Genomic DNA, 15,684 nt, shown 5'->3' on the forward strand with positions numbered 1-15,684 from the left:
ATAAAGCACTTTTCCCATATGCTATTAACACCTCCATGACGTATGTAGGGTAGGCATAATGATTACCCATATTTTACAGGTGAGGAAACTGTGATAATAATGAAATCAGTTATCCAAGTTACCAGACCAGCAAGAGGCCAATGGTTGAGTAAGGTAGACTTGTTTGCCTTCAATTATGTGTCCTGTAACTCCCCAGAGAACAGTACCCCTCTTAAATTTAGTGGGAGCTCTGGGGAGTACTGTGATTTGGGAACCAGTAGAGATCAAGGCCACCACAAAACGCTAGTCATTATATGGGGACCAGTGGCCCACCACGGTTGTATAGGGGTGGTTGTCCTTAAGTAGTGCCTGGGATCCCAAGGATCTGCTGTATGAGGACAGGGAGTTTGTTGTTGCCTCAGGTCATGGATGGAGCAGTGGGCCCCACACCTTGGGCATTGCATCTGGAAGAGGAGATGGGATGCTCTGTGTATCTTATGTAGAAGATTACGGGGAATCCCATGTTATAAAGATATCTGCATATATGTTGGCATTATTACTGACCATGATCTCATAGCTATGTACAAAGCAAAGATTAAAACACTGTTAAATAAAACTGATAGAAGCCAGGCATGATGACTCTTGCCTCATGCTGCTTTTATTAGGTCTTATTGTTTGAAAAGCTGAGTCTCCTCTCCATCAAAAAGTAAACTTTTTGCTTTTTGAAATCTATCACTTTAGCTAAATGAATGATTTATTTTACAATGACCTGTGATCCTATTTTGTGATATGAAGTGTTTTAAACATTTGATGTTTGACACACTGTCCAAAATCAAAATTTCAAATTATAGTAGTGCCCCTGGAAATCCAAGACAGACTTATTTGGTGTGTATAATTACAGGGAGCATTGTCAAATATGAAATGGTATTTAACTTTCTTTGGATCATATTTGTTTAAATGTGTTATGAATATTTATTTCAAAATAGTATAAGATTCCTAAAATTCTAATATGTCTTGGTATATGTTACCAGCAACTATGAGTATCATGTGAAATTTTTGTATGGCACAGAAATAACCAAATGTCCTTGTCAGTTATGTCTTTAGTCATGTCTATTCTAAGACTTGTCATCAACAGACAATTATTATTTCATTTCGATTCTTCTCAAAAGGCAGTTTATGATTGGCTATGGTCAAAATTTTGCTTCTTCAAGGACAGTCATGGAAAGGACTATGATAAATACTCTTGAATACAGGTTTCTGATAACTTTAGAGATCATACCATTGGACTAGGAAAAACTTCCAGGACTCTAATTAAAAAGCTAATACAGCCACTAGGATTGCCAATCTCCTGCAGAGCAAGAGTTAATTACATGGGACTAACTATTGAAGACTGAAATAATTTTTTTTGACTTTTTTTGTTTGAAGCATTGCTGATTCTTTTTGTTTTCCAGAAGTCAAGACATTTTTTTCTTCTTTTGAGCTATTTATTGCTTACAACAATATGGATAAAGTATATTTTTGTGAGCAAAATTTGAAGCATTTTTCTCTCTACTTGATTTCTCCAGAATTTGGAAACTATTTGTGAATATGCTTAATTTATGGCAATATGGTTATTTGCATAAGTTCAATAAGAATCTGTTTTCTTTTATAATGGGACACAATTGAAGACACTGGTTATATTATTAAATACCGAGGTTTTGACTGCAAAGGCATATTTTCAGATATGTCCAGATTGCTTTGAAGAATCAAGCTTAACTTTATAGAGCCGATAAAAAGCCTTCTGGAAAGACTGGCTTTGTACCTTCTGGAAAGGTCAGGACTATAAAATTTCCTGACCTGTAGATAAGTAGAGAAAGTCGCTTTCTGACAGGCCCAGGAACCCTAAGTTATTTTGGGAACCTCAAGAAAAGAGGAATTCACCCAATTTATACCGGTATTGTGGACAGTCTCATGGCAAATCCTTGACTTGACTTTCTAGCCTCTAGAGTCTAAGCTGAGTTTCCTTATGAAAAAGTTCCAGTAATGCCAATTTAAAAGAGCTTATATGGTCAATCATTCTTGCTGTACTTTAGGCAAATAATCAAGCCAAGTATAATAAGACTAAAATTTATTTTGCAAATAATTGGTCATATGATTTATGCTTGGTAAAAATGAGAAACTGGAGAGAAAAAAATTATGTTTTAGAAGAAACTACAGTATACCTGTTATTAGATTCTAGCCTTGTTCATTGGCTTAGAGTTTTTATTATTTGCCTACAACTTGGGATTTCTCCTTTTCTGATTTAATTTCTCCCCTCTCCGTTTGACTTGATCTCCTAAGAATGAGCCTTCCTAGTGATGTGGGATTAGATGAAACATACAACCACAAACTCATGTCTTCTACAATGCTTTCTCTGAAAGATTTTGAAGAACAGGGGAAATGTAAAGGAAAATAAAAATCTCAGTACCTCCAACTCCTTATGCAAATAGGAAGGTGGGAAGGTCAAGTCTGAAGGCTGAGTCATGCAACACTCCCTTCCAAATGAATAGTTGTTACTAACATTATACATTAGTCAGATCCCCATGGAAAGGTAAAAGGCCTCAGGCATGTACAAAGAACTGCCCCCACAGATAATTCACAAGGAAATTGTTTGCTGGCCTCGCATAAACAAGAACATGCATATTTGTCATCTTAAGGTAAATGAATTTTTTTTTTTTTTAAAAAAAAGAACATGCATATTGTAACTTTGGGTCTGCAGACTAAGTCTAATTCCTAAAACTAAAGTCCGTCCAATACCACACTGATAATGTTGATTACAAGTTTATCTTCCCAGTTGTAGCACAGAGAAAAGACAAGATGAATCATTTTTCTGCCTACCCAGAGACTGTGTAATTGATTCTTCTTTTACTCTCTTTTTGGCTTCAGACATTCACTTTATGTAAAATTAGATTTCCTGAGGGCCAACTAAAGTCTCAGAAGAATGTAACAATTTGTCTTACCACCTACCTGCCCTTCTTACATGCTCCCCTGCCTTTTAAGGAAAGGTATAAATACTAAACCTCCTAAAAACTTTGTTGGAAAAAAAGTCACAGATGCATATGTAGCTTGTTTTTCTCAGACATGCCCTAAAGCTGGCTTAATAAACCTCGATTGATTGAGATCTTTGCCTTAATCACTAACTTTGGGTTGTCAATACAAAGCAAAGTTAAAACCACTGTTAAATAAAACTTATAGAAGCCAGGTGTGGTGGCTCATGCCTGTAATCCCAATGCTTTGAGAGGCCAAGGTAGGTGGATTGCTTGCTTGAGGCCAGAAGTTTGAGACCAGCCTGGGCAACATAGTGAGACCCCCCCCCCCATCTCTTAAAAATGAAGTAAATGCTGGATTATGTTGAGTATAATTTTGGTATTATTGGGGCCAAGAGAAACTTGCCCTTTGCTCGCTAAAGTTTCGCTGAAAAATCAACTCACAAAAGATAGATTAATTCAGGTGTGGTTATATTCTTAGTCTTACAGGGAGGGGAAGAAAACACAATTGTTCTCCCTGGTGTATCTGGATCTTAGATAAAGAAATTTCAACTTTATTCTGTGCTTTGGAAGAGACTATGGGAGTCAGGGTTGGGAAGCAACAACTTGAGGCGTTTTTAGTTCAACACGTCAAAATGCCATATTTGGGGGTTATCAGTTTCTGAGCTCAACAGTATAAAGGCGAATCCTTGACTCCTGACATAGTTGAAAATGTGAATCCAAGAGCTAACTAAATGGATCAATTTACCTTCAGAATAACTGGACTTTTCTGTATTAATATTTCTTGTTCTGTGCAATTTTAGGAGATATTTTCATCAGGCAATTTCCCCTCGTAAAATAATATTCTCCCAAACTCTTAGAGCATATATGTGACAGGAGAAGAAAGAAATCACCAAGCAGAAGTATTTTCTGTAGAGGAGCAAGGCTGTCAGAGGCATGGGGAAAGATGATTGGGGGTGAGAAAAAGTGAGGTAAAATTGGTGACTACATGTGTAGTCAAGCTTCATGGCTCTTCAGAGATCACATGTTCAGAAAATGGCAGCATTAGCATGATCTGAGGGAGTTGTTGATTGTCTATTGCTGTGTAACAAATCATGCCAAACCTTAATAGCTTAAAACAACAAGATAATGCTGTAAACGTGCAATTTTGGCTGGGCTTGTCAGGGATGGTTTCTTCTCCATGAAGCATCAGCTCAGGCAGTTTAACTGGACTGGGGTATCCCCTTCTAAAGTGGCTCACTAGGCTGGGCACAGTGGCTCACACCTGAAATCCCAGCACTTTGGGAGGCTGAAGCAGGAGGATTACTTGAGCCCAGGAGTTTAAGACCAGCCTGGGCAACATAATGAGACCCTGTCTCTACAAAAAATTTGAAATTAGCCAAGCATGGTAGCACGTGCCTGTAGCTACTCGGGATGCTAAGGTCGAAGGATCACTTGAGTTCAGGAATTGGAGGCTGCAGTGAACTATGATCACACCACTGTGCTCCAACCTGGGCAACAGAGTTAGACTCTGTCTCATAAGATAAAGTAAAATAAAATATAATACTAACCCACTTATATGGCTGGCAAGTTGGTACTAGCTGGTGGCTAAAAACGGACCCAGGATTATTGGCCAGGAATTGGCTCCTGTCTACATGGGCTTCTCCACAGGAATGCTTGGACTTATGAGCTGCAGCATTCTGCATGACATGGTGGCTGGGCTCCAAGAGCAAGCCTTCTGAGAGCCAGATAGTGGCAATGGCTCTTAAGCTAGGCCCTGAAACGCAGTGTCATTTTTAATCATTTTCCATTGGTCAAAGAAGTCATAAAGCTCACCCAGATTTGCGGTGAGGAGGCTTAGACCCCAACCTCTTAATGGGAGGATTATTAAAGAAACTGTGATCATCTTTAATTTGGCATATTTGAATCAGAAAGAAAAAGATATTCTGAAAAGTTGGTAAGAGCTGGGGAGGAAAAAAAATGAGAAAGAGGAGCATATGAAACAACAGTAAACAGTTAAATAAAGATTAGAGAGAAAATTATGGAGTACATACATAGGGAATCCAAAATATACATAATTAGTGACCATGAAGAGAATGGAAATAATGGAAGGGAAAAACTTAATATATCATTTATAATCTTCCTCCTCCTCTTTCCAATGGCCTTATGAGAATATTTCTCAATCTTGGTCTTTCTGGATGGGTCAATTTTACCACGTACATGGAATGCCTCTCTAGTATATAAGTTCAAATTTTTTATTTCAGTAAAGTTTTATTGAATTATCAATTTTGGTATTTTTTTCTGTTCAATTGCTTTGGTTTTCTTCTTCAGGGACTCCCATTATACTTATGATGACTCTTATTTGCCTGGCATCGATAGTTAACACTTAAAAAAAAAGAGTACTTTAATCTCTTTCTGTTATGTCTACTTTATCCTGTGTGGCTTTGAATTTAATCTTTCATGAATTTCTAAAAATTTTAAATTTCTTTCCTGAGCTCTGTTAGTACTCTTTTTCATATTCTCCTGTTGTCTTGTTTCTGACTTTATTAATTTTTATGTTATTCCTTCACAGTTTCTGTCATTTTAAAATGCCTTATTGATATAGAACTCATGTACCATAAAATTCACCTGTTTAAAGTATAGAATTTAATTACTTTTTGTATATTCATAGAGTTGTGCCACCACCACCACCAAATCAATTTTAGAACATTTTCATCATCCCAGAAAGAAACCCCAAACTCATGGTCAGTCACTCCCTATCCCACCACAACTCCCAGTCTTATGCAAGCACTACTTTCTGTTTCTATGTATCTTCCTTTTCTGGACATTTCATACAAATAGGATCATACACTATGTGACCTTTTGTGACTGGCTTCTTTCATTTAGCACGTTTTTTTCCCTTTAAAAAAATTGATACATGATAGTTTACATATTTATGGAGTACATGCAATGTTTTGGTACATGCATAGAGTGTGTAATGATCAAAATAGGGTATTTTAGGGTATCCATTACCTTGAGTATTTATCATTTCTATGTTTTGGAACATCTTAAGTCCTCTCTTCTACCTATGTGTAGGAACATTTCAAATGTTCTCGCTATTTTGAGATATACAAAATATTGTTGTCAACTATAGTCACCCTACTCTGTTATTGAACATTAGAACTTATTTCTTCTTAACTGTATGTTTATACCAATTAACCACCACCTCTCTTTATCCCTCCACCCTACCTGGACACCTTTCCGAGCCTCTGGTATCTGTAATTCGCACATATGAGTGAGAATATGCAATATTTGTCTTTCTATGCCTGGTTTACTTCAGTTAACATAATGACCTCCAGTTCCATTCATCTTGCTGCAAATGACATGATTTTATCTTTATTATGGCCAAATAGTATTCCATTGTATATATGCTATATTTTTAAAAATCCTTTCATCCATTTTTTTTTTTTCTGAGACAAGAGTCTTGCTTTCTTGCCCAGGCTAGAGTGAGTGCCATGGCATCAGCCTAGCTCACAGCAATCTCAAACTCCTGGGCTCAAGCAATCCTGCTGCCTCAGCCTCCCGAGTAGCTGGGACTACAGGCATGTGCCATTATGCCTGGCTAATTTTTTCTATATATATTAGTTGGCCAATTAATTTCTTTTTATTTATAGTAGAGACAGGGTCTCGCTCTTGCTCAGGCTGGTTTCGAACTCCTGACCTGGAGCAATCCGCCCGCCTCGGCCTCCCAGAGTGCTAGGATTATAGGTGTGAGCCACCTCGCCCGGCCTCCTTTCATCCATTGATGGACACTAAGGTTGATTCCATATCTTTGCTATTGTGAATAGTGCTGCAATAAACATACAAGTGCAAGTATCACTTTTTTTTTTTTTTTTTTTTTTTTTTTTTTTTTAGGGGAGTTAATACAGTTGTAGAAAGTATCACTTTGATATCCTAATTTTTTTTTCATTTGATAAATACCCAGTGGTGTGATTGCTGGATCATATGATAGTTTTTAGTTTTTTGAGAAATTTCTATACTATTTTCCATAGTGCTTTACTAATTTACATCCCACCCACAGTGTGTAAGAGTTCCCTTTTCTCCACTTCATCACCAGTATCTGTTATTTTTTGTCTTTTTTTTTTTTTGAGACAGAGTTTCACTTTGTTGCCTAGGCTAGAGTGAGTGCCGTGGCATTAGCCTAGCTCACAGCAACCTCAAACTCCTGGGCTCAAGCAATCTTGCTGCCTCAGCCTCCCAAGTAGCTGGGACTACAGGTATGCGCCACCATGCCTGGCTAATTTTTTCTATATATATTAGTTGGCCAATTAATTTCTTTCTATTTATAGTAGAGACAGGGTCTCGCTTTTGCTCAGGCTGGTTTCGAACTCCTGACGTCGAGCAATCTGCCCGCCTCAGCCTCCCAGAGAGCTAGGATTACAGGCGTGAGCCACCGCGCCTGGCCTATTTTTTTCTTTTTAATAATAGCCATCCTAACTGGGGCAAGCTGATACCTCATTGTGGGTTTGATTTATATTTTCCTAATAATTAGTGATGTTGAGCATAATGTTTTTAAGATTCATCCACGTTGTAGCATGTATCAGTACCTCATTCCTTTTCATTGCTGAATAACATTCCATTGTATATGCATACCATATTTTATCTATTGACATTTAGTCTGTTTCCACTTTTTAGTTATAAATAATGCTACTATAGACATTCATACAGCCTTTACACTTCCTGTGGCAGCTGCTCAAGGTTAGGAGAGCGGGGCTTGGGCAAGTGTCCACAAGCCGGGGTTATGAGTGCCACCTGCCACCGCTGCCTGCTCTTGCCAGCCCACCACAGGTCGGGCTATGGGTGCACTGTGAGTACTGGGCAATCAGAATTGTGGACTGGAGACTTCAGAAAGCAATGATGGCTTGCCTTTGAGTGGCTGGAGGAGAGTAAAGAAACCCTCAAATGGAGGACTTTTCTACCAGGATCTATGGCACCAGTGGCCAGGACAACAAACCTGTTTGGGAAGACGTTGGCCAAGGATTAGTTCATCAATTTAGTTGTTGGCAGCTTAACATCCTTATTGATTCTAGTAACGCTGATCAGTGCTTTTGCTTTCCCTCAACTACCTGAAAAACCATTGAATATATTTTTTGCTGTTTGCATCTCTTTGAGTATTACTGCCTGCATAGTTACCTACTGGTATTGACAAGGAGATTTAGAACCAAAATTTAGAAATCCAACTTACTGTGTTTTCTATCATCATGTTATTATGTATATGTGTGAATCTGTACTTCCATGATGTGGGAAGGTGAGGCTGCCCAGGAGAAATACTTACCAGGACTCTTCAAAATGACATATTAGAACAGTGACTAATTGTTGGATAAGTTATGTTAAAGAACCTCCTGTAGAAGTCTGATACATGATTTTTTTTTTTTTTTTTTTTTTGAGACAAAGTCTCACTCTGTTGCCCGGGCTAGAGTGCTGTGGTGTCAGCCTAGCTCACAGCAACCTCAAACTCCTGGGCTCTACCTCAGCCTCCCGAGTAGCTGGGACTACAGGCATGCACCACCGTGCCCGGCTAATTTTTTCTATATATTTTTAGTTGGCCAATTAATTTCTTTCTATTTTTAGTAGAGACAGGGTCTTGCTCTTGCTCAGGGCGGTTTCGAACTCCTGAGCTTGAGCGATCCACCTGCCTTGGCCTCCTAGAGTGTTAGGATTACAGGTGTGAGCCTGATACATGATTTTTATGTTAATTTTAAATCTAAATTCCCTCTTGCAAGGAAGACATATATAGATCACTTTGCTTTTCCTTTAAGGAGCGGAGGCTACACTTAAACATTCCAACTTCCACTTTTGAAATTATAATTTATTATAATGTAATTGTATGGCAAAAGGCTATCTAACAATCTTGCATTTTAAGACAAATATTCTTTTATTTCTGTTAAACTGAATATATAGTTGTTCCCTAGGCAACCAACTTTTGCCTATAACTACAACTTAATTTCATGTTAACAAAACACAGATGGTGAAGAAAACTTTGATTGTCAAGATCTAATTACAATAATAAATAATTTTATAAGAAAAAAATATTCATACACAAGTTTTTGTGTGAACGTATATTTTCAGTTCTCTTGGGCATACAGTTAAGAGTGAAATTACTGGGTCATAGAGTAACTATGTATGACTTTTTGAAAAATTGCCAACCAGTTTTATAAAGTGACTGCATCATTTTACAATCCTAACAGCAATACATGAAGGTTCCAATTTCTACACATCCTTGTCAACATTTGTCATTATTGTCTTTTTTTACTATAATCATCCCAGTGGGTGCAAAGTTGCATGTCATTGTGGTTTTGATTTGCAGTTCCCTGATGGTTAATGATATGAGCATCTTTTCATGTACTTACTGGCCATTTGTACATTTCCTTTGAGAAAATTCTATTCAGATCTTTTACTCATTTTTTAATTGGGATATCTGTGTTTTTCTCATTGAGTTGTAATAATTCTTTACATATTTCTGGATACATTTCCTTTATCAGATACATGATTTGTAAATATTTCCTCCCATTCTGTGAGTTGTTGTTCCGATTTAATTATATCAATTGCAACAAACAAGGTTTTAAAATTTGATGAATTTTAATTGATGTATTTTATTTCAATTTATGTATTTATGACTTTTGCTTTTGGTGTCACATCTAAGAAGTCTTCGTCTAACACAAAGTTGTGAAGATTTACTCTTGGATTTTCTTGTAAGCTTTATATTTTTTCTTCTTTTTCTTCTTCTCCTCTTTTCTCATCCCTCCTCCTCCTCCTCTTTGGTATAGACAGGGTTTCACTATGTTTCCCAGGCTGGTCTCAAACTCATGGCCTCATGGCCTCAAGCAATCCTCTTGTCTTGGCCTCCCAAAGTGTTGGGATTACAGGTATGAGCTGCTGGGCTGGCTGTTTTAATTCTTATATTTAGGTGTTTGACTCATTTCAAGTTAACTTTTGTATATATTGTTTAAAGTATGAGTTGATATTTAGTTGTCCCAACACCATTTGTTGAACACACTATTCTTTCCCATTTGAATTGTCTGGGCACTTTTGCCAAACATCAGTTGGCCTCATACATGGGGGTTTATTTCTGGACTTTTAATTCTACTCTATTGATCTATATGTCTATCTTTATGTTTGTCTTATTATTGCGCTTTGCAGTAATATCTAAGTTTTGATATTAGAGATTGTAAGTTCTGATGTTGTAAGATTATAATCTTTCTCAAGATTATTTATGCTATTGTGGGTGCACATAAATTTTAAGATCAGCTTGCCAATTTTTGCAAAAGAGTATCTGGGAAGGATTTTTTTTGGAATTTGTTGAGTCTGTAGATCAATTTGGAGGGGTACTGCCATCTTAACATTTATTAAGTCCTCTGATCCATAAACATCTGAAAGCTTTGCATCCTTTAGGTAATTTCTTTCACCAATGTTTTATAATTTTTATAGTATAAGATCTATATTTCTCTTCTGGAAATTATCCCATGAATTTTATTTATTCATATTTAAATATATAAATTTGTGTTCTCTGCATTAAGTATACTTTATTAAATTATACTAAATTTATTCCTGTGCATTTCAAATTTATTCCTATACATTTTATTCTTTTTGATGTTGCCATAAATGGAATTGTTTTCTCAGTTTCATTTTTGGGCCATTTAATGCTAGTATATACAATAAAATTAATTTTTGTATATTAATCTTATATCCTTAAACCTTACTGAACTTATATGTTTATGAGTTCTAATAGTTTCCTCCCCACCTGCCATAGGATTTTCTTCATGTAAGATTATGTCATCTGCAAATACTGTTACTGTTACTTCTTCCTTTCTAATCTGGATGTCTTTTCTTTCTTTTTCTTGCTTAATTGCTCTGGTTGGAACCTCCTGTATAATGTCGAGTAGAAGTGGTCTCAGCAGACATCCTTGTTTTACTCCTGATCTTAGGGTGGAAAAATTTCTGTATGATTTTAGTTGTGGGTTTTTCTTAGATAGCTTTTACCAGGTTTAAGAATTTCTCCTCTATCCCTAGTTCATCAAGATTTTTAATCATAAAGTGTTTTCAACTTTTTAATATGCTTTTTCTGTATCTATTGAGAATTTCATGTTTTTTAAAAAATTGTATTACTAAGTTGTATTACAGTGACTTTTTGAGCCACCCTTTTATTACTGGGATAAATCTTATTTGGTCATGGTGTATGATCCAGTTTCTATGTTGCTGAATTTGATTTGGTTGGCAAGTATTTTGTTGAGGATCTTTGTGTCTATATTCATACAAGTTATTGGTCTATAATTTTCCTGTGATGTCGCAGTCTGGTTTGATATCAGTGTAATACTGGCCTTGTAGAGTGAGTTAGGAAGTGTTTTCTCCTGTTCTGGTTTTGGGGAAGGTTTGTGAAGATATGGTGTTAATTCTTCAAATGTTTTGTCAGATTCACTATTGTAGCTATGTGATCCTGAACTTTGTTAAAAAGTTTTTTTTTTTTTTTTTTGAGACAGAGTCTCGCTTTGTTGTCCAGGCTAGAGTGAGTGCCATGGCGTCAGCCTAGCTCACAGCAACCTCAAACTCCTGGGCTCGAGCGATCCTTCTGCCTCAGCCTCCCGAGTAGCTGGGACTACAGGCATGAGCCACCATGCCCGGCTAATTTTTTTTATATATATATCAGTTGGCCAATTAATTTCTTTCTATTTATAGTAGAGACAGGGTCTCGCTCTTGCTCAGGCTGGTTTTGAACTCCTGACCTTGAGCAATCCGCCCGCCTCGGCCTCCCAAGAGCTAGGATTACAGGCGTGAGCCACCGAGCCCGGCCTGTTAAAAAGTTTTTAATTACTAATTTAATCTCTTTGTTGTAGATTTATACAAATTTTCTATTTCTTAAGTTTTAGTAGTTTGTTTTTCTAGAAATTTGTCAGTTTTCTTCTAAGTTACCTAAATTTTTGGCATAAAGTAGTTCATAGAATTCACTTGTAATTCTATTTTGTAAAGTTAGTGGTGATATGCCCTTTCATTCTTGATTTCAGTAATTTGAGTCTTTTCTCTGTGTGGCTTTTCCCCCTTTTCCTTAATTAGTCAGTGTAAGGGTTTGCCAATTTTTTGATGGTTTCAAAGAACCATTTTTTTGTTGATTTTTAATATTGTTTTCATACTCCATTAATGTTTAATCTTTATTTCCTTCCCCCGCCTTTTTAGATTTAGTTTTCTGTTCTTTTCCCAGTGTTTTAAGGTACTGACTTAAATTCTTTGCATCTTTAATGTATGTTTTTATTGGTATAAATTTCCTTGTAGGTGCCGCTTTAGTCACTGTCCTTAAGTTTTGGTATATTTTAAAAAAATATATCTCAAGGTATTTTCAAATTTCTCTTGTCATTTTTTCTTTGATCTATTTGTTATTTAGGAGTGTTTATTTCTACATATTTTTGAATTTCCTAGGTTTCCTTCTGTTACTAATTTACAATTTCATTCCATTGTGTTCAGAGAACATACCTAGTACCATATTTCAATAATTTTGAATTTATTGAGGCTTGTTTTATGGTCTAGCATATGGTGTAATTTAGAGAATGTTCTATGTGCTCTTGAGAAGGGTAAGTATTCTGCTGTTGTTGAGTGAGATGTTCTATAAATACATTAGGTGTAGTTTATAGTCTGTTCCAATGTTTTGTTTCTTTGTTAATTTCCTGCCCAGTTTTTCTATCCTTTATTCAAAGTGGGGTTATAGCTCCAACTATTAATGCTCAATTGTTTATTTCTCCCTCAGTGTTTGTCAATTTTTACTTCAGAATTCTAATAGCAAAATACAGAATTGTCAAGTATTTGTGGGCTCTGTTGTGAGGTGTACAAATGTTTACAATTATTAGAGCTTCTTGATGGATTTAGTCTTTTATCGCTATAAAATGACCTCCTTTATTTCTGGTAAGTTTTTATTTTCAAGTCTATTGTGTATGATAATAGTTTAGCCACGCCAGCTATATAACAATTGCTGTTTTGATGGTATGCATTTTTCATTGTACTTTTTCTGGAATCTATAGTGGGATTTTGTTTTTTAAACCCAGAATGATAGTATTTGCCTTATGATTGTATAATCCAGGGGTCCTCAAATTTTTAAACAGGGGGCCAGTTCACTGTCCCTCAGACCACTGGAGAGTGTGCACTGTGGGCCGGGGGACGAGTCGGCTGCCAAGCAGGACAGGCAGCGGCAGCAAAAACACCTGGCGGGCCGGATAAATGTCCTTGGCGGGCAGCATGTGGCCCGCCGGCTGTAGTTTGAGGACGCCTAGTGTAATCCATTCACATTTAATGTTACAGTTGATATGGTTAGATTTATATCTGTCACTTTACTTTTTGCTTCCCACATATATCTATTTTGTTCCTCTTCCTTTTCTGGTTTCTTTTGTACTAAGTGAATACTTCCTAGTGTAATACTTTAATTCCTTTAATGATTTTTCCATACACATTTCTTTGATTATTTTCTTAGTGGTTACCCAGCTCTAGGAATTACAATACACATCTTCTCAAAATCTACTCTGGCTTTATAGTAACTTTATTCCAGTGAAACACAGACATGTCACTCCTATACAGCTCTATTCCTTTTTCCCTTTTTTTTTTGTTAATGTTACACATATTACATCTCTATATATCAAAAATGTATCAATACAATGCCGTAATACTTTTTATAAATTAATGTATTTCAAAATGGCTGAAGATAGAGCAAGTATATATACCTTTTTATATTAACTTTTTATTCACAATTTCTTGCTCTCTTCATTTTTATGTGATTACAACACAGCTTTCCTCTCACCTTTGTGTTTATCACAAATATGCATTTCTATGTTATAGGTACAATGCTATAATTAAATACATGTTGTTTTTAAGAACTGATTTTAAAATCACCTCAAGAAGAAAGGCGAATAGGTAACTTATTAAGTTCCTACATAATTATCTTTATTGACTTACTTTACCCCCAGGACTCGGATTACTGTGTGATCTCCCTTGCATTCAGCCTGAAAAACTTCCTTGAATACTATTTTGTAAGATAGGTTTCCTAGGAACAAATTCTCTTCACTACAATCACCCCCTTTAAAAAAATTCTGAGAATGTCCTCATTTTGCCTTCATTTCTGACAGTTTTGCTAGACACAGATTCTTGGTTGACAGGCTTTTTCCCCCGACCTCCAACAATCTTAAAGTTATCCCTCTGCCTTCAAGCCTCCATTATTTCTGATGAGAATTTAACCATTAATAGGGTTTTCTTATACACAATGAGTGGCTTTTTTCTCTTGCTGTTTTTAAGATCTTTTCTTTGTTTTTACTTTGATTTATCTGAGTATGGATCTTTCTATTATATCTCACAAATTATTGATCTTTATTAATTTTTTTTTTTATCAAATTTGGGATTTTCAGGCATTATTTTGAGACAGAGTCTTGCTCTGTCATCCTGGCTACAGTGCCAGGGCATCAGCCTCACTCACAGCAACCTCAAACTCCTAGGCTCAAGCAATCTATCTCAGCCTCCTGAGTAGCTGGGACTACAGGTGCACACCACCACACCTCGCTAATTTTTTCTATTTCTAGCAGAGACAGGGTCTTGCTCTTGCTCAGGCTGGTCTTGAACCCCTGACCTCAAATGATCCTCTCACCTCAGCTTCCCAGAATGCTAGGATTATAGGTGTGAGCCACTATGCTCAGCCTTCAGGCATTATTTCATCTAATTTTTCTTTTTCTTTCTTCTAACTCCTATTGCATACATATTTTTTTCCCCCAATAAGCCCTTTTTCTTTTTTTGAAACAGAGTCTCGCTTTGTTGCCCAGGCTAGAGTGAGTGCCATGGCGTCAGCCTAGCTCACAGCAACCTCAAACTCCTGGGCTCAAGCAATCCTACTGCCTCAGCCTCCCAAGTAGCTGGGACCACAGGCATGCGCCACTATGCCCGGCTAATTTTTTCTATACATATTAGGTGGCCAATTAATTTCTTTCTATTTATAGTAGAGACGGGGTCTCGCTCTTGCTCAGGCTGGTTTCAAACTCCTGACCTCGAACAATCCACCCGCCTCAGCCTTCCAGAGTGCTAGGATTGCAGGCGTGAGCCACCCTTTTTAAAGCATGAGTGATGTTGTGTGTTTTCTGAGGATGTTTTTCTTAGTTTTTTCTCTTGTTCTTTGAATTGCATTATCTATATTGATCACCTCTACGTTTGCAGATTTTCTACTGTGAGCTCGAATCTTTCTACTGTTCCTCAAATAAATTTTTCATTATAGTTACTGTACTTTTGAACTCCAGAATTTAATTTGGTTCTTTTAAAGTAATTCTTCTCTTAGATTTTATGGAATATTGGTTACATAACTTCCTTTACTTCCAGCAGGGTTTCATTTTTTTTTTTTTTTTTGAACATAATAGCACTTTGACATTTTTTGTCTGGTTTCAACCTATGGGTCTTCCCAAAGTCAGTTTCTATTGATGGCCTTTCTCTCCTGTGTATGGATCAGTTTCCTGTTTCTTTGCATGGTTTGTAATTTGAGGACTGGATATTTTTGATATTTTATAACACAGCAGCTCTGGATACTCACCTTCACCTTCTGTCCTGCCCCCAGGCTTGTTTAGTTACTTGGTTGAAGGAATTCAGTTAAATCCATTTACCCTGAAGTGTGCAGCCTCTGATGTTCCTTCTCAGAGAGAGCATAGTCTTGGCATGTGTAGTCACCCTGACTCTT

At 36.7% G+C, this 15,684-nt stretch overlaps 1 pseudogene; it reads left to right on the forward strand.

The window, feature by feature from the left end:
* Positions 1–7,904: 7,904 nt before the first annotated feature.
* LOC109730601 (transmembrane protein 243-like) lies at positions 7,905–8,254 on the forward strand (annotated as a pseudogene).
* Positions 8,255–15,684: the final 7,430 nt, after the last annotated feature.

This window comes from Microcebus murinus, chromosome 3 (genome assembly GCF_040939455.1).
Source record: "Microcebus murinus isolate Inina chromosome 3, M.murinus_Inina_mat1.0, whole genome shotgun sequence".
In the NCBI taxonomy this organism is placed as follows: domain Eukaryota; kingdom Metazoa; phylum Chordata; class Mammalia; order Primates; family Cheirogaleidae; genus Microcebus; species Microcebus murinus.